Source organism: Bos grunniens, chromosome 24, assembly GCF_055505025.1.
Source record: "Bos grunniens cultivar Pamir isolate PY7600 chromosome 24, Bosgru_T2T1.0, whole genome shotgun sequence".
Classification (NCBI taxonomy): Eukaryota; Metazoa; Chordata; class Mammalia; order Artiodactyla; family Bovidae; genus Bos; species Bos grunniens.
The window spans coordinates 13,612,275-13,639,178 of NC_141188.1; positions in this window are offsets into that span (position 1 = coordinate 13,612,275).

The window sequence follows — 26,904 nt, forward strand, 5'->3', positions numbered from 1 at the left end:
ACTGAATTTTCTTTTGGCCATACTGGGTCTACTGATGCACCCTTTAGATATTGTCTGCATTTTTGTTTCAGTGTGTTTTATTCCCAGCATTTCTTTTTGATTCTTAGAGTTTCAGTCTTTGAATACATTACACATCCTTTGATGCTGTATGCTTTTTCTAATACATCTCTTAACATACTACTCTTCATCAGTCAGTCAGTTCAGTCGCTCAGTCGTGTCCAACTCTTTGCAACCCCATGAACTGCAGCACGCCAGGCCTCTCTATCCATTACCAACTCCTGGAATTCACCCAATCCCATGTCCATTGAGTCGGTGATGTCATCCAACCATCTCATCCTCTGTTGTCCCCTTCTCCTCCTGCCCTCAATCTTTCCCAGCATCAGGGTCTTTTCCAAGGAGTCAGCTCTTCGCATCAGGTGGCCAAAGTATGGGAGATTCAGCTTCAGCATCAGTCCTTCCAATGAACACCTGGGACTGATCTCCTTTAGAATGGACTGGTTGGATCTCCTTGCAGTCCAAGGGACTCTCAAGAGTTTTCTCCAACACCACAGTTCAAAAGCATCAATTCTTCAGTGCTCAGCTTTCTTTATAGTCCAACTCTCACATCCATACATTACCACTAGAAAAACCATAGTGTTGACTAGACAGACCTTTGCTGACAAAGTAATGTCTCTGCTTTTTTTTTTTTAATTTTATTATTATTATTATTTTTTACTTTACAATATTGTGTTGGTTTTGCCATACATCAACATGCATCCGCCACGGATGTACACGTGTTCCCCATCCTGAACCCCCCTCCCACCTCCCTCCCCATACCATCCCTCTGGGTCATCGCCAGCCCCAAGCTTCCTCTGCTTTTGAATTTATCTAGGTTAGTCATAACTTTCCTTCCAAGGAGTAAGTGTCTTTCAATTTCATGGCTGCAATCACCATCTGCAGTGATTTTGGAGCCCCAAAAAATATCAGCCACTGTTTCCACTGTTTCCCCATCTATTTCCCATGAAGTGATGGGACCGGATACCATGATCTTCGTTTTCTGAATGTTGAGCTTTAAGCCAACTTTTTCACTCTCCTCTTTCACTTTCATCAAGAGGCTCTTTAGTTCTTCACTTCTGCCATAAGGGTGGTGTCATCTGCATATCTGAGGTGATTGCTATTTCTCCTGGCAATCTTGATTCCAGCTTGTGCTTCTTCCAGCCCAGCGTTTCTCATGATGTACTCTGCATAGAAGTTAAATAAGCAGGGTGACAATATACAGCCTTGACGTACTCCTTTTCCTATTTGGAACCAGTCTGTTATTCCATGTCCAGTTCTAACTGTTGCTTCCTGACCTGCATACAGGTTTCTCAAGAGGCAGGTCAGTTATTTTCAATTATCTGTCTGATAATTCCAGTTCTATGTCATATCTGAATCTTGTTCTGATATGTGTATTATCTCTTCACAGTAATTTTTCCTCGCTTTTTGACAGCCTTTGTAATTGTTTTGTTGTTGTTGTTGTTGAAGACTGATTACTTTGTGTTGAATAAGATGAAGTGAGGTTACTCGACCTTCAGTGTGAGGCTCTGTGTCAGTACGGCTGGGGATGGAGCTGTGTTTAGTGTTTGCTGGAGCTGTTAAGTGTCAGAGGTTCCAACTCCTGCACTGTACGCTTCCTTCTCTTCTCTCAAGGTTGGGTTTCTCTGTGTACTCCTCCTCAGATGGAGTCTATTTTATTGTAATGCACACTTATCCTACTTGAGCCCTATTATTTTGGCAGTAACAGATGAGCGAGGGGAAGTTTTCTATAATCTAATGGTTACATTTCAGTTTGCAGTGGGCAGACCTGCAACTTTTACAAGTGTTTCTCTGGTGTTAGAATACGTGCTCTCTTACATAGGAGAGCAAGAAGTGTCTAAAGTGGGGAGAATGCCCTTCCCCAGCTGGGTGATGCTCTGGTTAAATATTTTCCCCCAGAAACCAGGCCTTTGTCATGCCTGGTATGGGTGTCTTTAATGATGATTTCTTTCCCACATCTGCCACCAGGCTCACAAAGCCCTTAGAACTTGGTGGTAAAAACAGAAGCTAGAGTTTCTGGAGGTAAAGCCTGTAAAACCTGTGTAACCGTGTGGGTTCCTCAAGCCTCCTGCTCCTTGCTTGAAGTTTTTCACCTCAAGCTAGTGGACACCCTGCCTCCAGCAGACCTTGACCTTGATTTTCTGTATTCACCTGTTCCTCCAGATTTCGAGGTGGTGTCTTACGCTGTTGGACTTCCGTGACAGCTCAGCAATTAAAGAACCCACCTGCCAGTGTAGGAAATGCAAGTCTGATCCCTGGGTTGGGAAGATCCCTTAACAAAGAAAATGGCAGCCCACTCCAGTATTCTTCCCTGAAAAATCCCATGGACAGAGGAGCCTGATGAGCTACACTCCATGGGGTCGCAAAGAGTCAGGTAACGACTTAGCGACTAACAACAACAACTTATGCTGTTAACCATGTTTCTCTGAAAGAACAAGAACAGCCATTGATTTTCCAGTTTGTTTATCTTTTACTTGCTTTAAGGATAGAAGTGATGACTTCCAAGCTGTTTAAATGTCAAAACTGAGATTGGAAGTCCCCCTAATTTTTACGTATAGTATCTCATTTTTCCTCTCAGAGTTCATATGAGCTATACAGTGAATTGTTTCCTCTCAAAAACAGGTCATTTCTTATCAATGATTTGGATTTTTTATTTTGAAGAACCTAGGGACATGTAAGTATATGACAATAGGAAATTAAAAGACACTTGCTCCTTGGAAGAAAAGGTATGGCCAAACCGACAGCATACTAAAAAGCAGAGACATTACTTTGCCAACAAAGGTCCATCTAGTCAGAGCTATGGTTTTTCCAATAGTCATGTATGGATGTGAGAGTTGGACTATAAAGAAAGCTGAATGCTGAGGAATCGATGCTCTTAAACTGTGGTGTTGGAGAAGACTCTTGAGAGTCACTTGGACTGCAAGGAGATCCAACCAGTCCATCCTAAAGGAAATCAGTCCTGAATATTCATTGGAAGGACTGATGCTGAAGCTGAAACTCCAATACTTTGGCCACCTGATGCAAAGAACTGACTCATTGGTAAAGACCCTGATGCTGGGAAAGATTGAAGGTGGGAGGAGAAGGGGATGACAAAGGATGAGATGGTTGGATGGCATCACCAACTCTATGGACATGAGTTTGAGCAAGCTCCGGGAGCTGATGATGGACAGGGAAACATGGTCTGCTGCAGTTCATGGGGTCGCAGAGTCAGACGTGACTGAATGACCAAAATGAAGTATATGACGCAGAAAATACTAAAGTTCTGTTTTCCATATTCTGTTTGTGATGTATTATATTACATTTCTCTCTTTGAAGGTAGAAATAAATTTGCTCAAATAGCTTGTGTTCAGTAAGTCATTCATTCATTCAGTTAACAAGTATTTAGGAAGAATGTACTATATGGACTGAGCATTGCATAAGATCCTGCAGGTACCACAATGAATAAGATAGGATCCCTGTTCTAAAAAAAAAAACTCCAGGATCCAGTGGAAGGTGCAGAAACCTAAACACATAATTTAAATACTTTGACATAAGTAGCACAATTGTATGGGGTACAACTCAAGTTTAAGGAAGGAGAAAATAAGTTTGTGAAATCAGAGTTGCTTTCCTAAAAGAATTTGTCTCTCCTTCCCAAGAATAGTTCCTCATGTAGTGTTCTTGATATTTTAGCACTCAGCAAATATTTAGTCTGTTTGGCAATAAAACACCTAAAATTTAAAAAAAAATTAAAAAGATATATTTTGCATCTTGGACTGTTAATGGAAGTACCATTTTCACTAGCAATTTAGTGTCTGAATGATAATAATTTTACTTTTTGTTCGAACTCAAAGGTCTATCCCATTTTAGAAACAGACTATTATGTTTTAAAGGGAGCTCGAGAGGTCTAGGTGTACTGACACTGATATTTTTTAACAACTCTTCCAAAATGTATGTGCTCAAGTGACTTTTGCTCCCTCTAACACGATAGTCACCTTCAGAAGCTATTCTGTTATTTCAGTAATGCTACCATTGACCAAAAAATTAATGGACTGTCTCTCTTGGAATTGCTTTTAGACCCTGAAACACATTATTTTGTGTACCTCCAATGGTAGAAAATCTTCTTCTTCTGAGTGTGACTTATGAACATAACCCAAAGTCAAATGTAAGCTAAAGATATTTAAAAGATCTAAACTAATAAAACAAATTTTAGTCAAACTGAGGTTCCCTTGAAAAAGGAAATAATTTTAATGCGGTTCATAAAAACATTCATATAGTATAAAACTTAAAGGGCACAGATCAAAATTTACCCATATAACCCTAAGAGGATTATTTAGTAGGCAATATTATCTTAATTTTATAATTTTAAAGCTTTTAAAAGCGCTAATACCATCACAATATATCAAGCTTAAACTTGCATCCAAACCAAAATGCCAGCATTTGTATTTAGTAGATGGCAAGCAGATTGGATAAGTCAAAAATCATTACCCCAGAATTATAGGTTTCAAACAAAATTGGTTCAAATACTTGAAAACACAATGAAAATATCACTTTCCTCGTAATGCATGCTTAACATCAGAGTCCTGAATCCTTCCTTTTCCTTTAAACACTTTCACCATATTTAAGAATCTCATCAGTGTCAATTGTGTCTGCAGAGCCACTTAAAGAGAAAATAAAGAAGAAAAAACATACATTAACATATGAGCAGATGATAAATATGTATCAACCAAGGCAGAGGTGAAGATGGAGATGGGAAGTAATAAAATAAGTGCTTGTTCTCACAGTCATTTCTTTCTCCATGGAATAAAATTGTGCTATGAAATACCTGACATTGCGCACAGTGCTTTGAAATTGTATCTTGTGGGTGTCCCTATAGTCAAGGCAATAAAATGTGATGGATTCCCAGCCTCTATCGCTTCAGGTAGGATAAATTTAGGAAACAATCAGGGTGTAATTGAGATCAATACCAGGTACTGAGAAACTTTACAGCAGTCTCCCTGACTGATGGGGAATGCGGACAAGCCCCAAGTAACCTGCCTTTTTGCCAAAACCTGTTTTTTAGTCTCACCTCTTAGAATTTGAGGAATCAGAGAGGGGAGAAATCAGTTTCCTTTCAGTTCAAGAGCCATCTATAATGTGTCTGGACTCAGGTACCAGGATTCTTGTTAGATGTAAAACATCAGTTATAAGTCATTTAGTGAAGAATTACAGTTTAAACTATACATTCAGCTGAGTATGTATAGGTAAGGAAATAAGTGCAGCTTTGTAACACTGTTGAAAAACTAAGTTGTTCAAAAGGAAAATCATCTTGCTGCAGAATGTGATGAATAATAATACCTAATATTTATTGAGAACTTAAGATACAGCACTTATTTCATCCTCATAGCAACCTTTCAAAATCAGCCTTAATCCTATTAACCTTTTTTATATCCATGAGTAAATATCAGCACAGAGAAGTTAAACAAGTTGCCAAGCTTTCACAGCTGACAAGTAAAAGACACTGGAATTCACATCCAGGTAGATGGAGTCCAGATTTGAGTGTTTAATGCAATGCTATACCCAAAAGATGGGCTTCCCTGGTGGCTCAGACAGTAAAGAATCTGTCTGCAATGCAGGAGACCTGGGTTTGATCCCTGGGTTGGGAATATCCTCTGGAGAAGGGAGTGGCAACCCACTCCAGTATTCTTGCCTGGAGAATCCCATGGACAGAGGAGCCTGGCAGGCTATAGTCCACAGCGTTGCAAAGAGTCGGACAAGGCTGAGTAACTAACACTTTCACACTTTCACGAAAAAGACGCCATGTGGGCTGGAAGAATTGTAGGATGTTCCTCCAAAATCCATGATTTTGTTTTTGCTTTATATATATATATATATATATATATATAATTTATATATTTATATAAATTATTTATTTTTGGCTGGGCTGGGTCATTATTACTGTGCAAGGGCTTTCTCTAGTTATGTCACGAGGGTCTATTCTCTAGTTGTGGTGAGTGGGCTTCTGATTGTGGTGGCTTCTCTTGCTATGGAGCATGGACTCTTCTAGGTACACAGAAACTGGTACTTTGCAACACTCGGACTCGGTAGTTGTGGCTTTGGGGCTCTAGAGCACAGGCTCAGTATTTATGACACATGGGCTTAGTTTCCCTGAGCTTTGTGGGATCTCCCTGGACCGGGGATCAAACCCATGTCCCCTGCATTGGAAGGCGGATTCCTATCCCCTGAGCCACCAGGAAAGTCCCAAAAGCCATGGTTTTGACTCCATAAATACCGGAAACCATTTTAATCTTTTTCGATTTGTTTGTTTAGTCGCCGAGTCATGTCCAACTCTTTTGCAACCCTGTGGACTGTAGCCTGCCAAGCTGCTCTGTCCATGGGATTTTCCAGGCAAGAATACTGGAGTGGGTTGCCATTTGCTTTTCCAAGGAATCTTCCCAACCCAGGAATCGAACCCTTGGTTCCTGCTGCATTTCTTGCATTGCAAACAGATTCTTTACAGCTGAGTCACCAGGGCTTCAGTCTGTTTACAGGTTAAAAAAAAAGTCTGTGTGCATTAATCATGCTTAAGAATGTAGTATTCTTTTTTGTTTTAAAGGTTGGTACACATCATGCAAGCTATCTGGTTATTAGCTTCACAATTGCAGTGGATTCGGCTCGTCCTCATGTAATAAGTTGCCAAGTTCAAAGATCAGAAATGTAATGGCAATGCCTTCAAACGGTCTAGTGCTGTGTATGCTGCTCTCCCCTCCACTTCCCCTCCTTTCCTGAGTTTCTCTTTGATCTCAAGCTAAACATCAGAATCTGCCTTTTAAAAGGACTTGAAGTGCCTTTCATTTTCCCTCAGCTGCCTGAGGAGCAACAACTTCTGCATCTTACATGAAAAAAAAAATGTATTTCTCCCTAAAAATAACTTGGGTTTCAAATGCCCCCTGCAAAGAGGTTGAAATAATTTATCTTGAACTCTGAGAAGACAAAAGAAGGTAATTGCATGGGTGAGCCATTACCTGCAGCAGGGGAGGCAGGCAAGGAGTCATTTCCAATCCGGCATAGGCATAACAGAGTATTTCCTGCTTATGGCTTTGTGGGAGAAGAGGCCAGGGTGCAGACAGGCTCTTCGGAGCCATTCACATCCTTTTTTGGATTATGAACACTGGCCGCATCAATGTATACTTCTGGAGGTGCTCTAGTGGTCTTGTTCTCTGCGGTTGTCTCCTTCCTCCCATTAATGCTGTAAGGGCTGGAGTAGCAAGTGCCCAAACTATGAATTTCCTTGCTCCTTAGCTAAAAATAAACTTGCTCAAGGTAAATTGCCTATGAAATGCAATGATGTATTAAATTAGTAGGGCAAGACATGAAAACATAAAGACCAGAAAAGGAATATACAGGCAAATGCATTAGTACTTTGCAAGTGTTAAACACTTGCTATGCATTAAATTTCAAAATGAGTTAATACATTCATTTGGACTTTAATTCTCTGTTGCTGCACAGTTTAGAATGTTCACAGAAACTTTGTGTCTGAAAAAATATACCTTTTGCAATGGTCTATTTTTCTGCCAAGAACAAGTTCTTCTGTGTCAAGCTTAGTCCATCTAATAAAAAGGTACTTTTTCAGTGATTGAAAAAAAAAACAAAAACTATGTGTTTAGCACTAGTTATGGCACATTAGTCATTCATTGGAATAATACATTTCCTTTCTTTCTCACATTCTTCAACCTCCCTGTTTCTTTTCTCCCTACTGTTCTAATCCTGCTTCAACTACTCAGTTATTTTTTTTTCCTACAGTGGATGAGGATGTAGTGATTTTTTTCTTTTTAACTTCTTACCACATACTTCCCTGCAAACGCAATGATATAAACTATAGTTATATTCCTAAGCAAGCCTACAAAAACCCATAATAAACCTGAAATACTACATATTTGCAATAGTAATTTCTCTTGCTATTGTTCATTGCAAGTCATTTAACCTCTTTGACCCTCAATTTCCTCTTCTATAAAATTAGGGGGCTGGACTCTGTGACATCTGTGGCCTCTTCAGCCTCAGTCATCTGTGGTGACATTTCTACTTCATTGTGAATTAGGGGGAATGAATCGTGAGCCTAACCATCATCTCCAACATTTTCATGTTTCTCTTTGAAACCCTAATTGGCTTCACTCTGATAAAGGAGCCTGTTGACAAACTTGGTACTTAAATACAAACTGGTTTTTGGGTTTTTTTTGCTTTTTAAGTTGCCTTTCATTATATGAAACTGGGGAAGGTGAGATATAGATAGGAAGGTCAGAAGGCCATAAGTACTCTCAGGTAGACTCAAATTTAAGTCAAAGTAAGAAAACCGCAGTGCTGCTGCGAGCCTGGCCACTGAGGTCAACCCAAGTTCAACGTCCTGAGACCTTCACTCACTCTGTTACTTTGAGTGAGTTATTTAGACTGGTTATGCTTACCCTGGGCTTCTCTGGTGGCTCAGTGGTAAAAAAAAATTCTCCTGCCAATCAATGCAGGAGATGCGGGTTCAGTCCCCAGGTCAGGAACCTCTCCTGGACAAGTACATGGCAACCCACTCCAGTATTTTGGCCTGGGAAATCCCATGGACCGAGAAGCTTGGTGGGCTACAGTCCACGAAGTCACAAAGAGTCAGACACAACTCACGACTGAACAATAACATGCATGTTATGTGGGAGGGGGTTTAGGGATGGGGGGATACATGTACACCCATGGCTGATTCATGTCAATGTATGGCAAAAATTACCATAATGTTGTAAAGTAATTAGCCTCCAATTAAAATAAATAAATTAATTAAAAAACAATTATGACAGCCCTTACATTATAGGGTTTTTATTAGGATTAAATGCAGAAGTGAATTAAAATACCTGGTGAATACTTAATAAGCTATAGCCATCAGTGTCATGAAAAGTAATAGTTAGAAATTTATCTTCTGGTTAAGTCAGACTGCACAATAGTCCACTGTATTCTAATTAATTATCGCTCTTCTACAAACTTATGCAGCACAACATTTTTAATACAACCTACTCTGTTACTTGTCTTAGATTTAAATTTCTTTTTATTTCTTACATGTGTTTTTTTCCTATTATTTCCAACTTTTTGAGATATAACTGATGTATAACATTTAGTACATCTAAAGTGATCAATAAAATGATTTGATATGTGTATCTATTGCAAAATGATTACCATAGTAAGGTTAGTTAACATCTCAATCACCTCACATAGTTACCATACTGTTGCTGGGGTGGTGTTTGTTGAGAACATGTATGATCTACTCTCTTGGTAATTTTTAAGGATACAATGCAGTATTATTAACTGGAGTCACTACTCTATGAGTTAAATCCACAGACTGTATTCCTCTGGGAAAGCTTTTTTTATTTTTAACAAGAGAAAGTGGATAAACAAAAATTGCTTAGACTACTACTGCTGAGTCATAGTCATTTATTCATTTAACTATGTAGACTTCATGTATACAAGCCTGCTTTTCTATTTGAATTTAGGATTGATATAAATGTTTCAGAGTGAAATAAATAGATATTGTGTTAAAAAAATAAAGAGTAAAGCCAAATCTGTTTTTAATACATTTTCTAAAAATAAGTGTTCAGTGTATGTTGTTAATGGGATAACATTTTAAAATAAATGTAGTTCTCTTCAGTCTACTGCTTCTTCTCTATTTCTCTAAAATGGCCAGGCCAGGAGTATGAACTCTGGACCTTAGAGTGTGTAGGAATTTCAGAGAAAAAGGAGACTCAGGCCTCATGCACTGTAGTTGCTTCTGCTCTGCCCAAAGGAGCCAGCACATGATGTCATCTTCTAACATTGCTAATCAATTGTGAAAATATTATTGATTATCGGTGTGTATGGATTGCTGGTCACATCACTTTGAAATGGTAAGAGTAATTCATGGACTATGCCTTCTAGAAAATCAGAGTCAAAGTTTTAAATGATCAGCTATAAAACGCTGGAAAGATCAAGACAGAAAATCAGAATTTCTGACTGGGAAAATGTTAGGGCAATTTCAGTGTATTGATATAATAATGATAGGGAACTGAATTTTTGAATGAATAAGGAGAGGAAGAGAGGAAAGAAATCTATGATTACAAAGCAGACATATGTGCCAGGTCCTATAAGACAGGTCACATACATTTCTCATTTAACCCTCAGAATAATGACACTTCAAACTTTCAGATGAAGAAAACACCAGTCAAAAAGTTAAATAATTTGGCCCAACATTGTTAGCTATAAATTATACAGATAGAATTTAAATGCATGCAAAGCCTGTGATTTCTCTCTCCTATGTGTTCATCAGAGTGGGAAATGAACTAGAGAAAACAGCGAGTAAATAACACTATAAAAAAGTTTTTATAGTAAAAAATTATCTAGAAGTTGATTGATTCCCAGGATCAGGACTTTTGCATATGTTACTGGCAATTATTGAGTACCTAGTATGTACTTTAACCTGTACTTTTGTTCTTGCGAAAGAAAATGAGAAGACTATTAGGATTTTTATACTTTATTATTTAGACTTTTTAGAGCTTATACTCTAAGTTGCAAATAAAACGGTAACAAAACATTTCTATAATATTAGAGTCTATGTGAAAATTGCTGCAGAATCACAGCAGAGAGAAATTTGAATTCTTCTCAGCAGACCAGGAAATAATTTACTGAGATGTTATTTGACATAAACTTTGAAGAATGACTGACAGTTTTAACAGATGTAGGAAAGAAGATGAGCATCACAATAGAAAAAAATACGAACTTAACAGGGCAAGACATTTTCTGAGCAAGGTATAAAAGTTTAGAATAGAAAGAGTAATAAGGAAGAAGGCAATCAAAAGATGGTCAATAGATGAAACAGGAAAAAGAAATTGGAGCTAAAAGTTAGCAATGGAATGAGTATGTTCTATCTGTGAAATGTGAAGAAGAGGGCAGAAATCAGTGTGAAGGTAATTTAAAGGATTTTTCCAAATTATGATAAAATCCTGAGTTAAGTAAATGATCTTGGAAGAGATAGAGACATTTTAAAAGCAAAATTATTTGGGTTAGGGGTTAGATGAAATAGCACATCTAAGAAAGAAAGAAAGGGCAAAGTGACTCAGTATTTATTGGGAAGAGTGACATTACCTGATTTGGGAAGTTGGGGAGCTTCCCTGGTGGCTTAGACAGTAAAGAGTCTGCCTGCAGTGCGAGAGACCCTGGTTCAATTCCTGGGTCAGAAAGATCCCCTGGAGAAGGGCTGGCAACCCACTCCAGTATTCTTGCCTGGAGAATCCCATGGACAAAGGAGCCTGATGGGCCACAGTCCATGGGGTCACACAGAGTCAGACATGACTGAAGCAACTTGGCAAGCACACGTGAAGAATATACTTGAATGTGAGACATTTGGTTGAAAGCCTGGTAGAAGGTCTGAGATGGAGTGTAGAGCTTAAGACGTGGACTGAGAATTTTGAGACACATTTAATTCTAAAAGAACAATAAGTGGTCAGTTCAAATGAAGGACTTTGCTTGAGTGGTGTCGTTCACATCCTCTTATTTACAGTGAAAGGGTCAGGTGTGCCATTCATTCATATAGAGGAGATGTGCATTCTGGAAGAAAACTAGAATGCCTTTTGTCCTCAGAGAACAAAATCCAAAAGCTGGAAAAGGCTTAAGTAGACAAAAGTAGATACTGAAGAGTTATTTGTGGAAATGAAGAAGAGTGTTCATTTTCATAAGACACGTAGAGGAAGTTATAGAGAGATGATGGATGAATAGATAGAGATGAGGGAGGAGGTCATAATTGACTCTTCTGAGCTTCAAAATCAAAGTTCAGAGCAGTAGTATGGACTCTGGGTGACTATGATGTATGTGTCAATGTGTATTCAACAGTCGTAGCAGATTCACCCCTCTGGTAGGGGAGGTTGATAATGGAGAAGACTATATGTGTTGGAGAAAGGGATACATGGAAATTTCTGTACCTTTCCCTCGGTTTTTCTGTGAACCTTAAACTCTTCTAAACACTAACGTCTTAATTTAAAAAAAATAAATAAAATGAAGTTAAAATCTGCAGTCATGTATGTGATTGGAAGTACAATTGAAGTCATAAAATTAAAGACATATAAAGGTATAAACATATTAAAACAGATAACAGCCTGAAATAGATGTGCAGCACAGCAAAGTAGAAGGAAAATTAACTTTGAAATTACAATGACTTGTGCTCTAAGTCCCAACTCTGCCTCTTAATTAGTCATATGACTTTGGGCAAGTGATTCAACCTCTTCAAACTGAGTAATAATATCCATTTTACAAGATGTCATTGTGATAATGAACTAGATAATATGCATAGTATATCTCAAAATTCCTGGCAAATGATCAATAATTAACAGACAATATTATCACTATTATAACACCCACACTGCACAACATTCACGTGACCTAAATCTATATTCTTGTGGATCTATCTGTAGTCTTCTACTATCTGTGATACTTTCTGAGAGCCTGAAGGAAAGGGTGATGGAGAAAGAACTCTTTCTGCAATTTTATTGTTATTACAATTGCTGAATTAGAGTGGAGCTCATTTTAATTTAGAAAATATGAATATCAGCAATTTCCAGAACTTTATTGTAGCCTGAGAAGAGGATCAGAGAAAGGCAAGGGTCAGTAACAAAGCACTGTGCTCAGAGACCAACCATCAAATAGAGCAAAAGTTTTACATCACACTGGAAGGGGGACCAAAGATGTTAGAAATGTCACAGCAGATGTGGTTTCATCCATGTTTCCTTACTCTGCTTACTGCAGTCAGTGGATCACATTGACAAAAGAGAAGAGGACATTGTGTAGCCTTCAGCTGCCTAATGAAGCTTTTTGCTGAGTCATGTTCAACTCTTTGTGACCATATAGACTATACAGTCCATGCGGTAGCCAGGCCAGAATACTGGAGTGGGTAGCCATCCCCTTTCCCAGGGGATTTTCCCAACCCAGGGATTGAATCTAGGTCTCCCACATTGCAGGCGGATTCTTTAGCAGCTGAGCCACCAGGGAAGCCCAAGAATACTGGAATGGGTAGCTTATCCCTTCTCCAGCAGATCTTTCCGACCTGGGAATTGAACCGGGGTCTCCTGCATTGCAGGAGGATTCTTTACCATTCTGAGCTTCCAGGGAAGCCCTAATGAAGCTTGTCCTTACTTATAAATGTTCAGTGGGAAAATCTAATATTTTATGGTCATCTGATGAACTAAATTAAATTGAACACTTTTGGTATGCTCAGCACAGTCCTGGTTTCCAAGTAAAATGCAAAATAGACGATCTCTGCCTTAAAGTTGAATCTCCCTGTTGACTCAGATGGTAAACAATCTGCCTACAATGCCAGAGATGTGGGTTTTATCCTTGGTTCAGCAAGATCCCCTGAAGAAGGGAATGTCAGCCCACTCCAGTATTCTTGCCTGGGAAATCCTATGGACAGAGGAGCATAGAGGACTACAGTCCATGGAGTCAGAAAGAATTGGACACGACTGAGGTACTAAAACCTAACGCCTGCCTTAAAACCACTTTGAGTGAAATGTGGTTGCAGACTGAACAGGGAAAAAAATGTTAAATTATGAGTATGAAATAAATATTAATAAAGAATATAATACTATTCACAATAATAATGATGATGACAGTGGTGATGATGGTAGGTAATATTTGTCTGCAACCTCTATGTTCCAAGCACTGTTAGACACTTTATGTAATTGTGAGTATTTACCATTTACAACTACAAACCAGTTAGAAATCATCCTCTTGATTTTAATGATGAGTAATATGCACTGAAGACTATATCCTTGGATCTCAGATGTACAGTACTCTTATCTAAATAACTGGCCAAGAAAGAGTTTATAATCAAATATCACAAAACTTGGAAAAATTGAATAAATGTATACCATTGCAATTGTTTCTCCAGTGCATTCACAAATATATAAGAAGTACAGGATAGTATGAGTTTTAATAACCCCTGGTACAAGGAATTTACTTTTTTATGGGCTCGTAAAAATGTGTTTATACCACCAGTAATTTAAAATAACGATGCTACGTGCAACAGCTATTATTGTAATACGTAACTTCAGTGAACCAATAATTAAATAACACTTCAAGTTATTCCAGCACTTCTGTCATGTATTTCTAAAATGAATTGCCTTATATCATCAAAGCCTCACTTTTCTTCATTATTTGAAACAGTTTCTGAGACAAGGATTTCCAACAAGTGTGTTTTAGTACAAGTGCAGTGTATATTTCTCTAACGAGTTCTCTTTTAATGGTTTAGGTATTAAGCAAACAATGATAATATATAAAAGTAAGACTGTCTTCCCACAGTGCAATCAATTCAAGATCATGTTCTAGCAGTGATTAGCAGTCCTTTGTTCCTCATATTCAGTTGAAGAGAGAGTTGGTTTGGGCAATGCTTTTTACAAGGGATTAAGTCTGAGTGTGGAAATGAATACAGTGGCAAGTCTGCCCATAGCATTATCATTCAAATTAAAGTTAATGCTTTAACGATCACCTTATAAATATTAATATACTCATTAGTTCACGTTGGCCGCAGTTACTTTTCATACCTGTGTCATATCCTACCCCAATAAAAGGAAAAGAAAATGTCAGGAAGGGAGTTTGTATTTGACAGTATCCTGCTCACTGAGGGGTCTTTCTTCATTTATTTTACCTAAATTTAGGGAAAAAATTTTGGAAACATAAATATAAAGGAAACAGTTTAGCTCCCAAATATAATCTTCTTGGACCATACACAGAATAACATAGTTATTTAGTCTTCTGAACATTGGCTCTAAAGGGTCTGAAAAAAGCAAAAAAAAAAAAGGGGGGGGGTTTAGATAATATCTGTTTTATAAAAAATTAAGTGATAAACTGAAAGATAACATAAATGCAGAGTAAATTAAGAGGGAATAGAGAAAATGGGGAAGTAGGAGAAAGAAAAGAAGGGAGAATGGAACAAAGGAATAGATGGAAGGAGATGACACAGACAAGAGAGGTGGTTTCTTCCATTTGGGTCTATGGGTGAACAGGGGCTGAGTTCCCTTAGGATAAACCTGTAATATTTTTGGTTTGTTTGTTTTCAAGGTCCCGATGAAAGTTTTGGCAACAGTGTGATGCCAATACAGAAGTCTCTGCTTTTCTCAATGCCTGTTCCTCTCAGTCCTTGGTGTGGATCCTACAGTGAGAAGCACCTTTGCTCAAGTCAGGGGAATTGAGTACAGTTCAGTTCAGTCACTCCTTCGTGTCTGACTCTTTGCGACCCCATGGACTGCAGCACACCAGGTTTCCCTGTCTATCACCAACTACCGGAGATTACTCAAACTCACGTCAGTCAAGTCGGTGATGCCATCCAAACATCTCACCCTCTGTCGTCCCCTTCTCCTACCTTCAGTCTTTCCCAGCATCAGGGTTTTTTCCAAGGAGTCAGTTCTTTGCATCAGGTGGCCAAAGTATTGGAGTTTCAGCTTCAGCATCAGTCCTTCCAATGAATATTCAGGACTGTTTTCCTTTAGGATGAACTGGTTGGATCTCCTTGCTGCCCAAGAGACTCTCAAGAGTCTTTTCCAACACCACAGTTTAAAAGCATCAACTCTTCGGTATTCAGCTTGCTTTATACTTCAACTCTCACATCCATACATGACTACTGGAAAAACCATAGCTCTGACTAAATGGACCTTTGTTGGCAAAGTAATGTCTCTGCTTTTTAATATGCTGTCTAGGTTGGTCATAGCTTTTCTTCCAAGGAGTCTTTTAAATTCATGGCTGCAGTCACCATCTGCAGTGATTCTGAAGCCCAAGAAAATAAAGTCTCTCACTGTTTCCATTGTTTCCCCATCTATTTGCCATGAACTGATAGGACCAGATGGCATGATCTTAGTTTTCTGAATGTTGAGTTTTAAGCCAATTTTTTCACTCTCCTCTTTCACTTTCATCAAGAGGCTGTTTAGTTCTTCTTCACTTTCTGCCATAAGGGTGGTGTCATCTGCATGTCTGAGGTTATTGATACTTCTCCCAGCAATCTTGATTCCAGCTTGTGCTTCATCTAGCCTAGCATTTCTCATGTTGTACTCTGCATATACGTTAAATAAGCAGGGTGACAATATACAGCCTTGATGTATTCGTTTTCCGATTTGGAACCAGTCTGTTGTTCCATGTCCAGTTCTAACTGTTGCTTCTTGGCCTGTATACAGATTTCTCAGGAGGCAGATCAGGTGGTTTGGTATTCCCATTTCTTGAAGAATTTTCCACATTTTGTTGTGATCCACACAGTCAAAGGCTTTGGCGTAGTCAATAAAGCGTAAGTAGATATTTTTTCTGGAATTCTCTTGCTTTTTCGATGATACAAAGGATGTTGGCAATTTGATCTCTGGTTTCTCTGCCTTTTCTAAGTCCAGCTTGATCATTTGGAAGTTCATGGTTCATGTACTATTGAAGCCTGGCTTAGAGAATTTTGAGCAGTACTTTGCTAGTGTGTGAAATGAGTGCAGTTGTGCTGTAGTTTGAACATTGTTTGGTACATTCTGGGTTATATTTTTATATGAAAACAGGAATCCAAGGTTTGGATGTGGGGCATGAAGGAAAAACAAGAAAATAGCCTTAATTTTTGTTTTGAGGCATTAAGTGGATGGAATGGGTAAAGGAATATTGAGAAATAAGAGAAATCATGATGTCTGTTTTGGACAGTTATCTCTTTTATCACAGCTGTTATAATGGGTCTGAGGTTATAATTTGTTGTGGTTTTGATTTGCATTTCCCTGATGACTAGTGATTTTGAGCATCTTTAAATGTACCTATTGGCTATGTACACGTCTTCTTTAGAAATTTCCTATTCTCGTTTATCCTTTGCCCATTTTTAATTTTTTTTTTTTACAGTTGAGTTGTATAAGTTTCTTATAAACTTTGAGTCTTAACTCCTTATAAGATATATGGTTTACAAACATGTTCTCCTGTTTCGAGGTTGCTTTTTCATTTGTTGATTGTTTTTTGTTGTACAATTGTTTTTTAGTTTGATAAAGTCTCACTTGATTTTTGCTTTGCTTGTTTGTGCTTTTGGTATCATATCCAAAAAATCATTTCCAAGACCAATGTCAAGAAGTTATCCCCCTATATATTGTCTTCTAGGAATTTTACAGTCTCATGGAATTACATTTGCATCTTTAATCTGTTTTAAGTTGATTTTTGTTAGCGATATAAGATAGAGGTCCAATTTCATTATTTTGCAGGCAAATACCCAGTCTTCCCAACATATAAAGTTTTCTTTTCTTTATTGAAGAAATCATCCTCACTGATTATTCTTTATTATCCTGTCAAATACTAGCTGACGATATATGCCTGGGTTTATTTCTAGATTATTGATTCTGTTCCATTGATCTCTGTATCTGTTTTGGGGGCAGTACTATACCATGTTGATTGCTGCAGCTTTGTAATATTGTTTAAAATCTTGAAGCCTGATGTCTCCAGTTTTGTGAGACAGGTCATATTTTATCCATGACTTTCAGTCTCTCCTCTTCTGTTGCATCTCTCTGACTGTCTCTTCATCTTCCTTCAGCTGGACACAGTTCTACCCGTCTAGATAAGAATCTACTCATCTAGAACCTGCACATCTAAAGCCCATGACCTTAATTCCATCTGCAAAAACCCTTCACCATAGTGCCGAGATTAGCATCTTTTTGAATAATTAGGGGATGGAGACCTTATTGGCAATCTTATTGGGTCATCATTTTGCCTACCACATCTCCCATCACAGAAAAACACATCACCCCTTCCTCACATAAACCTCCAGAGCTGTCTCTTTTTTTTTGGTTAAATCTCTCTCACCCCCATGTGAAACCAGCAGCTTGTCATAGCCTGTGCAACAATATCAGTGTGGCATGAGGACTGAGGAAGGAAAGGTAGAAACAAGTGTCTACAGTAATTACCTAGAGATCATGTCTTGAGTTAACGTGCTTGGTTTCATTTCTGACTTAGGGCTCCAACTTCTGCTGTACCTCAGACCACCGTAGTCGGCTTGTCTCACCTGTCACGTCTCTGCTTCCACCTGGGCATTAAAAAAATATCTAATGTTAATACGAACAATATGATTTTCATTTGTAGGTGATGAATAAAAACACATCTCTGAATAGGACTCGATGAAGCAGTTAGGGGAGAAATAAGATACTGTCTTACAAAGCAGATTATATAGATTGTAAATGCAACTCAACTCACTGATTTTTTTTACCATTTTTTCTAACATTTATTAATCATATATTGTTTTCTCCAATACCCCATGCAAATTTAGTGATTTAGTGATTTACAGATTTAGTGATTTAGTGATTTAGTGATTACAGAAAAATCATCTCAGCTTTCTTTTTTGTAAAATAACTGTGTTCAACCAGGGCACAGCACGTATAGCATCCATCACCCTGGTTCCCCTTTTGTGTCTATAAATGTTGACAGTGGAAGACCTTCTAATTAAACATAGTGTCAGGTGCCCAGTCGTGTCCGACTCATTGTGACACCATAGGCTGCAGTCTGCCAGGCTCCTGTGTCCATGGAATTCTCCCAGCAAGAATGCTGGAGAGGGTTGCCATTTCCTACTCCATAGACATTAAGCAGTTTCAAAATAATATTTGTATTTAAAGGTTTATTGTAAATCAGCTATATTTATATAATTTTCCCCTAAGTTAAAAGTATCATAATAAGTAAATAAAGTCATACACACAAAAGACTTCCCACACTGCCTAGCCCAGGGTGGCAGCCTCTGCCGATCACAGAAGCTTATTCCAGGAATGGAAAATTGTATTTTGCATGTTACCTGGAATAAGTGGTTTGTTGTTGCTTGGAACACTTCTGCAAGTGGGAGTAAATGCTTCTAATGGGAAGAAAAAAGAAAAATCAGTAATAAGGATACTGGCAAATTCATTGTTTCTGCAAGGAATCTCAGAGCCTCTCTCCAAGTTGAGGAGGGAAAAGCAGACCCCCTGAAATCTAAGTTAAATGGAGAGTAAAAATCAAATGTGGCAAACCCATAAAAATGCTGAAAACATAGTAATAAAAAATCTAGTGGCAATAAATTTTGTTAATAAGGCAGAACCAGGATTTCGCTTTAGTGGCAGCATCTGAGGCTCTCATGAACTGTTTCTTGTATCCAGTGTAGATGATTTTCTACTCTGAGATGTCTTGTTAAAATTTCTTTGTAATAAAAGTGTGCAGGCATTTGGATGGCTTTCAGTGGTACTATTTACTTGTTATCTGCTTGTTGAGCATCAGCTGTGGTACCAGCCTAAGCAATAGAGATGACAGTTCTGATAAAATGGAGGCTATGTTTACAGAAGTGATTCTCCAAGTGTGGTGTCTAGAAGGCAGCACCAGAGACCTTGTTGCAAATGTAATTTCCTGGACTCTGGTTTCATCCCAGGCCTACTGAATCAGATACCTGGGAGGAGCCCTGAGCCTTTCAGTGTTAACAAGCTTTCTGGGTGATTCTGATGGACACTAAAGTGTGAGAGCCTTTGATGTGGTTTATCAGTAAAAGAACCTGAACCTTCACCTCCCTGTACTTATTACAAAGATGTTTTGCACATGTGAAACCTGTTAGACAAATGGATTAAAAAAAAAAAAAAAACCCTAAGTAACAAGAATCCTACATCAGCTTTAGATCAGATGACAAATATCCAGGAGCCATTTAAAGCTCCTCAAATATTCCTAGTTTTTTAAATTACAAGTATTATTTGTCTTGCTTTCTGCAGTTGGGTATTATTTCCTAAATATGAATAATTTCCTTTGAAGTCTCTCAATCCAATTATTCCCTACTTGTTTATTAATATAAATAGTCCCAATTTATGATAGGCTTTTTGCCTTTACAGTGGTTCAAAAGTACATGCATTCAATAGAGACTGCACTGGAAATTTTGCACTCTGGTCTTTTCCTGGGTTAGTGATAGGAGGTAAAATTCTCTCTCCGTATGCTGGGCAGTGGTGGGGAGCACGGTTTTGAATCAGCCACAGGCTCGGAAGAGTGAACAACTGATATACTTACCACCATTCTGTACTCAGTCCAACAGTCATTCTCTTTTTCCCAGTGGAAAATGTGTTTGATGGTTTTTGCCCAATCGTGGGCTCATGGAAGTGTTCCGAGCACGTTGAAGGTAGAGCAGGCTAAGCTATAATGTTTGGTAGGTCAGTTGTATTAAATGCATTCTCAACCTATGGATATTTTCAACTTACAATGGGTTTATTGGGTTGTAACCCCATCATAAGTCAAGGAAGACCTGTAGTTCATCATGAAGCAGCCCTGAATGGTTAGATAAAGGCCAAGAGGATATATCTGCTTTGTGTTGAAATTGCAGATTCAGGATCTTTCAGCAGTGGAGAAGTACTTTGAATATCTATCAGCTTACTAATAATTTTTTTCAGAAAATCAGCCTGTCAGTCATTCTAATACCTGGGACAAACAGTACCAAAGCATCTGATAGTAAAAATGTGGGGCTCAAAGAATCATACAAGTTTTCTAATTCTAAATTTCTTTCCAGCAGTCTGGTTTATTTCAAATGATTCTGATTCTGAAAGCATAAGCTCCTGCTTTATGGCATGGATAGGTATTCATGCCCCGTGATAAAAAACACTAATAAGATATATTCCCAAGCACTGTGGTTACTCTGAATGACTGGAACCCGAGCCTTTTGCTGCGATGTGATGCTTCCTGATATAGGTGCTTGTGGTAAGAGAAATTTTGGGGCCCAGGTATTTATGAATTTCACGTCCTTACTTTCATAACCTTCATAATATGGTACATATCCAATCATCCAGGGAAATGGCAAATGGATAGAGATGCATGCATAATTAATAGACAACCAAATGGCTGAAAATAAACTGTTAAAGCTCATGGTATATGAAGGGCAGCCTGTGGCATGATGGTATTTGTGCTGCTTGCTCGCTAATTGGGCAGCACTCAGAGGGGCACAGTAATTTTATAATTAACACTTGATACACATTCCCTTTAATTACATAAGGCAGACTTGTTTGGAAGGATTTGTGTATAAGTAGGAGCGTGTGCATGTATGTTTCTCTGCAGAAGGAGTGTTCGCCTCTAATGAAAGAGTTTTCTCCCTTCTGATAGAGTCTCGGCCGATCCAGTTCAAAGTTTCTACTTGATGTGAGGGCAGGCAGAGTGGGAGAGAAAAATCAGATGCACAGGAGACAAGTTAAACCAGAAGACATCTCAGGATGCTCTTCAGGGAGAAATTATTTTATTGATAATGGACAGCAGAACTGATGCTATGTTGAACTCCTGCTAGAAAAGCATTCTGTCTGTTGTTGGACAAATGCCCTGACAAAGGGAATTCTCTGAAGGTGTTCAGATCCAGTAAGCAATCAGTAACCCTACATTCAGGCCAATATTTGTTTTCACCTTGAGTATTTGTCTAGGTGGCAGTGTAGATGGTTAGAAATGACTTAATTTCTTGATTTATTTAGTTTACTTCTGTAATAATCTATAACCATGCAGGCTAGATGGAGACAATGAGTTTAACGCAGAATTGTGTAGGAGCACTGTTCAATTCCAGTGCCCATTCCTTCTCCTCCAGATCCCCATCACTTCTTGACATTTTTTGGCTCTCTAACACTTCTCACTCAACCTCACTTGGACCTGTCTGATTAAGACCTGTGCTTGCTTTGGTCAAAGCTTCCCTAGTGGCTCAGATGGTAAAGCGTCTGCCTGCAATGCTGGAGACCTGGGCTCAATCCCTGGGTCAGGAAGATCCCCTGGAGAAGGAAATGGCAATCCACTCCAGTACTCTTGCCTGGAAAATCCCATGGATGGAGGAGCCTGGCAGGCTACAGTCCATGGGATTGCAAAGAGTCAGACACAACTGAGCAACTTCACTCACTTTGCTTTGGTCAAAAGCACATAGATCAGAGCACTGGGAGCAGAATCGAGCTGATAGAAGTGTTTCTTTGGCCCATAGGATGTTTCCCATAGTTTTTTTTTTGTTTGTTTTGGTTTGGATTTTTATCTTTTTTCTCTCACCTTTAAAAAAACTGAATCAAGTACCAGCAATTGGCTCCACTAGAAAAGCCTGACTGACCAGCCACATCCCACCTCCATTCTCCCAGTGGGACCACACTTTTGAAGAAGGGCAAAAACTACCCTTTTAGAGATAAATTTACATATGAACAGGCTTCCCTGATAGCTCATTTGGTAAAGAATCCACTTGCAATGCAAGAGACACTGGCTGGATTCCTGAGTTGGGAAGATCTCCTGGAGAAGGGATAGGCTACCCCTCCAGTATTCTTGGGCTTCTTGTGGCTCAGCTGGTAAAGAATCTGCCTGCAATGCAGGAGACCTGAGTTGGGAAGATCCCCTGGAGAAGGGAATGGTTACCCCACTATAGTATTCTGGCCTGGAATCTGCTGCTGCTGCTAAGTCATTTCAGTCGTATCTGACTCTGTGTGACCCCATAAACGGCAGCCCACCAGGTTCCCCCGTCCCTGGGATTCTCCAGGCAAGAACACTGGAGTGGGTTGCCATTTCCTTCTCCAATGCATGAAAGTGAAAAGTGAAAGGGAAGTCGCTCAGTCGTGTCCGACTCTTCACGACCCCATGGACTGCAGCCCACAAGACTCGTCCATCCATGGGATTTTCCAGGCAAGAGTACTGGAGTGGGGTGCCATCACCTTCTCTGGGCCTGGAATCTAGATGATGAATAAAAGCAAAAATTTCCACTACCTAAATACTCATTTTTAGTAAAGTGATAAATATTGGTATATCCATATGATGGAATACTATGTGTTAGTTAGTCTCTCAGTTGTGTCCAACTCTGGGACCCCATGGACTGTAGCCCACCAGGCTCCTCTGTCCATGGGATTTCCCAGGCAAGGACACTGGAGTGAGTACCCAGACCCGGGGATTTTACTCACATAACCTGTGTCTCCTGCATCGGCAGGCAGAGTCTTTATCACTGCACCACCTTTTTCAGTAAAGTGATACATATTGGTATATCCATATGATGGAATACTATTCAGTAATAAAATTAGGGATCACAGTGAATTTGGGGATAAAGGGAACTTGTTATATGAAAGAAACAAAGGACAATTCTGGACCACAACCTGGTAATATTCTGTTCCTTATGTTATAGCCACGCATTCTGGGAAAGAAACTCACTCAGAAGGACGATGCAGACAGTGAAGTGCAGTTTATTACACCAGCGGGCCCAAGGCAGAGTCTCCTCTTTGCCAAGGACCCCGACCAGTTTTTGTGAAAACCTTATATACCCTAAGTGTACATGTTCAAACCCATGTCCCCAGATTCTCTGAAACTAGTCTGAACAAAGGTAAAGAAAAATACAATCAAAGTTCACCTGTGATTCATATGCCTTAGACCCGTGATTCGTATGCCTTAACCCCAGGTAGTTAACAGTGGACAATTATCAATATGCCTGTGGTCATATCCCAATAAACATAATAGCTTTTATGATTCTATTTGGTTACACAGATAATTGATGTATTCTTTTAGGGGATGGAGAGTCTAGATAAGAGCCCTGGGTCTCTTCCATCTGGGCATGGGGTGGGGTGGGGAGGGGTCTGTTTTTCCAGTTGGTATGTCATTTCCATAAATACTGGGCATATAGCTCAAAGTCCACAGTCCAGCCCAAGATGGAGTCCTGCTTTCAAGATGGAGCCTGTTCTGTCTGTTTTCTACTTCACTTAATCCATCTGTAGATTTTATTATGTTTGTGTACTTTTTATGTGTACATATATTTCATAATTTTGAAGAAATAAAAATACTTCCCATGAAATGGTGCACTCCTATTATGCATACTTTATCATAGTATTTCCCATCCAGACTAGGCATAGCTAAACCTATTGGGCTTCCCTTGTGGCTCAGCTGGTAAAGAATCCGCCTGCAACGTGGGAGACCCGGTTTCAACCCCTGGGTTGGGAAGATCCCCTGGAGAAGGGAAAAGCTACCCACTCCAGTGTTCTAGCCTGGAGAATTCCATGAACTGTATAGTCCGTGGGGTTGCAAAGAGTCAGACATGACTGAGCGACTTTCACTTCACTTCACTTCAAACCTTAAAGTGTTTGTCAAAAAAATAATAGCTATTCTATGAGATATCCCCAGGTATAGAGTAAAATTATTACTATATTTTATAAGACCTAGGAATCATAAGGAATCCCAGGTTGATATGAATCAGTAATGTGATGGAGTTATTTTTAAGACAAATACACAACCTCAGCTGCAATAGCAGAAGTATTGCTATGAAAGAAAGTGTTGGTTGTTGACCAGAAACCTGAGAAAAATCACCAGTCCAGTTTTGGTCTCTATAATTTTCAGTGCGCATAGTCAAGCTGAAGTGTACCTACTGTAGGAAAATGATGAATATATGATTTAGTTAAAAGCCAAAAGGTAAACTCATAGCAGGAAAGTCCATGGCTTTTTGATTTCTTGGTGTTGTCTACAAATGACACTAAACACTAGAGAGCGATTCCTATTGACCAGACTCAGCCCAGCAATGTTTGTGAGTCTAGTGGCTGTTGTTAGTGCAACCAGCCTCTGCTGTCCAGACAGAGGACCTGCTAGACACCAGCAGGAAAAAGAAAGAGAAGCAATAACGATTTCCTGACGTTGCTGCCGAGCTTTGAGTCCAGCTGAAAGCATAGCAGACCACAGCACAGTAGTTCTCTCTGTCAAATGACTTCATATTAACCTTGAATCTGCAGCTGAAATCTCAAATTTCACAACAGACCCTCCACATGCAAATACAGCTGCAAATATCCTTTCTTCTAGGTGAAAGGTAAGGGTTGTACTTTTGGGACCAGAGTATGTAGCAGTCCCCAGCAACTCTACAGCCTATCTACATGTGTTACAATTTAGTTAAACTATGCTCCCACCTACCATTTGATCCTGACTTTAAAACAGCCCACCCCAAACATCCCACATGTAAATCTGAGTAGCAACTTCTGGTCCTCCAGAAGGAAAATAATATTTCCTTCACCAGCATCTCTCAACAGTGCTACTGGGACCATTGTTGCAGGAAAGAGGACCCCTTCCAGGGCCTGAAACTGGGCTCTTGTCTAACACTTGGAAATGAATTGTCCAAGGAGACACATCTGCTGACAAAGTAAAAGATTTTATTGGGAAGGGGCACCTGGGTGGAGAGCAGTAGGGTAAGGGAACCCAGGAGAACAGCTCTGCCACATGGCTTGCAGTCTCTGGTTTTATGGTGCTGGGATTAGTTTCCGGGTTGTCCTTAGCCAATCATTCTGACTCAGAATCCTTCCTGGTGGTGGCCTTGTTCAGCCAAGATGGATGCCAGAGAGAAGGATTCTGGGAGGTGGTCGGACAGGTGGTGTGTCCTTTAGACCTTTCCTGAACTCTTCTGGTTGGTGGAGGCTTATTAGTTCCCTGTTCCTTACCAGGACCTCCTGTCGTAAAGCAACTCATGCAAATGGTTACTATGGTGCCTGGCCAGGGTGGGCAGTTTCAATTAGTGTGCTTCCCCTAACACCATTACTCAAGAGTTCTTAAGAACATAGAAAATAGCTGGTCAGAGCTAGTCAATTATCAAAATTTTGGAAGGGTGTTGGTTTAAAAAATTAATATTAGTTCTGCTAATTTTTATTTCAAGGACCTCCTGAGAGTCAGAAGTGAAAGTAGATCTAATAGTTGTGCAGCCATGTTCCTGGAGTCCTAATGTAGTTATATAACACAGATGAAAATAATCCTTCATCCTTGTTGAAAATAAATCGTTGAGCTTCTTTGTTCTAAGCTCTCTTGTCCCTTTCTGTCCACATACAAAGCCACCACTGTTGCCATGGTGAAAACCTTGATGATAATATTCCCAAACAGTCTTGCAACATCACAAACAGATCTGAGAAAAGACTGTACCGTATACCTTCATACAGTTGGAGGTAAGCAAGGACTGCCCCTGGAACTCATGTGTTAGCTTTTCAGCAATTAAAGACCTTCCTGTGAGAAAGACACACACACACACTTACCTTGTCTTCTTGGCAGATCCCAGATTTTCTCTTCTCTATCCAAGAATCTCTGTGCATCACAGGAAGGACCCCACCTTTATTAATTCTAGCAGATTTAGAATCTATTCACTGTTAGACCTCTACACTGCAGACAACTGTCAGAGTGTCTGCTCTCCCCATGTGTTTGCAATAGGTGAAGACAGGTCATTGTGTGTGGCTGGAAGGGCCTGTCACACCTCCCTCTGAGGAACTTTTCAGAAAGTCCCCAAAGAACACTTATTGCTTTGATTCCTTCTGAGTTATATTTACACAAGTCGTCAGTGATGGGTACAGATGAAAATGTATTGAGAAAAGGTAGAAGTTACAATAATAGAGACCTGACTTATCAAGAACCGAGAGTTTATTGGTTACCTGCATGTGTTCACTCTTTGAGAAAGAGAAGTCTAAAACAGTCTCTCTTCTCGTGGTCTTTTATATCTAGTTGGAGAGATGAGTCTAAGCATATAAAAATAAAGGTCACACTGCTATATTTAAAATGGACAACCAACAGGATCCTATTGTATAGCACAGGCACCTCCTCTGTTCATTGTTATGTAGCAGCCTGGATGGAAGAGAAGTCTGGGAGAGAATGGATATGTTTATGTGTATGGCTGAGTCGCTTTGCTCTTCACCTGAAACTATCACAGCATTGTTAACTGGCTGTGTGTGCTAAACCACCTCAGTTGTGTCAACTCTTTGTGATCCTGTGGACTGTAGCCCGCCAGGCTCCTCTGTCCATGGGATTCTCCAGGCAAGAATACTGGAGTGGGTTGCCATGCCCTCTGCCAGGGGATCTTCCCAACCCAGGGATTGAACCCGCATCTCTTATGTCTCCTGCATTGGCAGGCGGATTCTTTACCACTATTGCCACCTGGGTAGC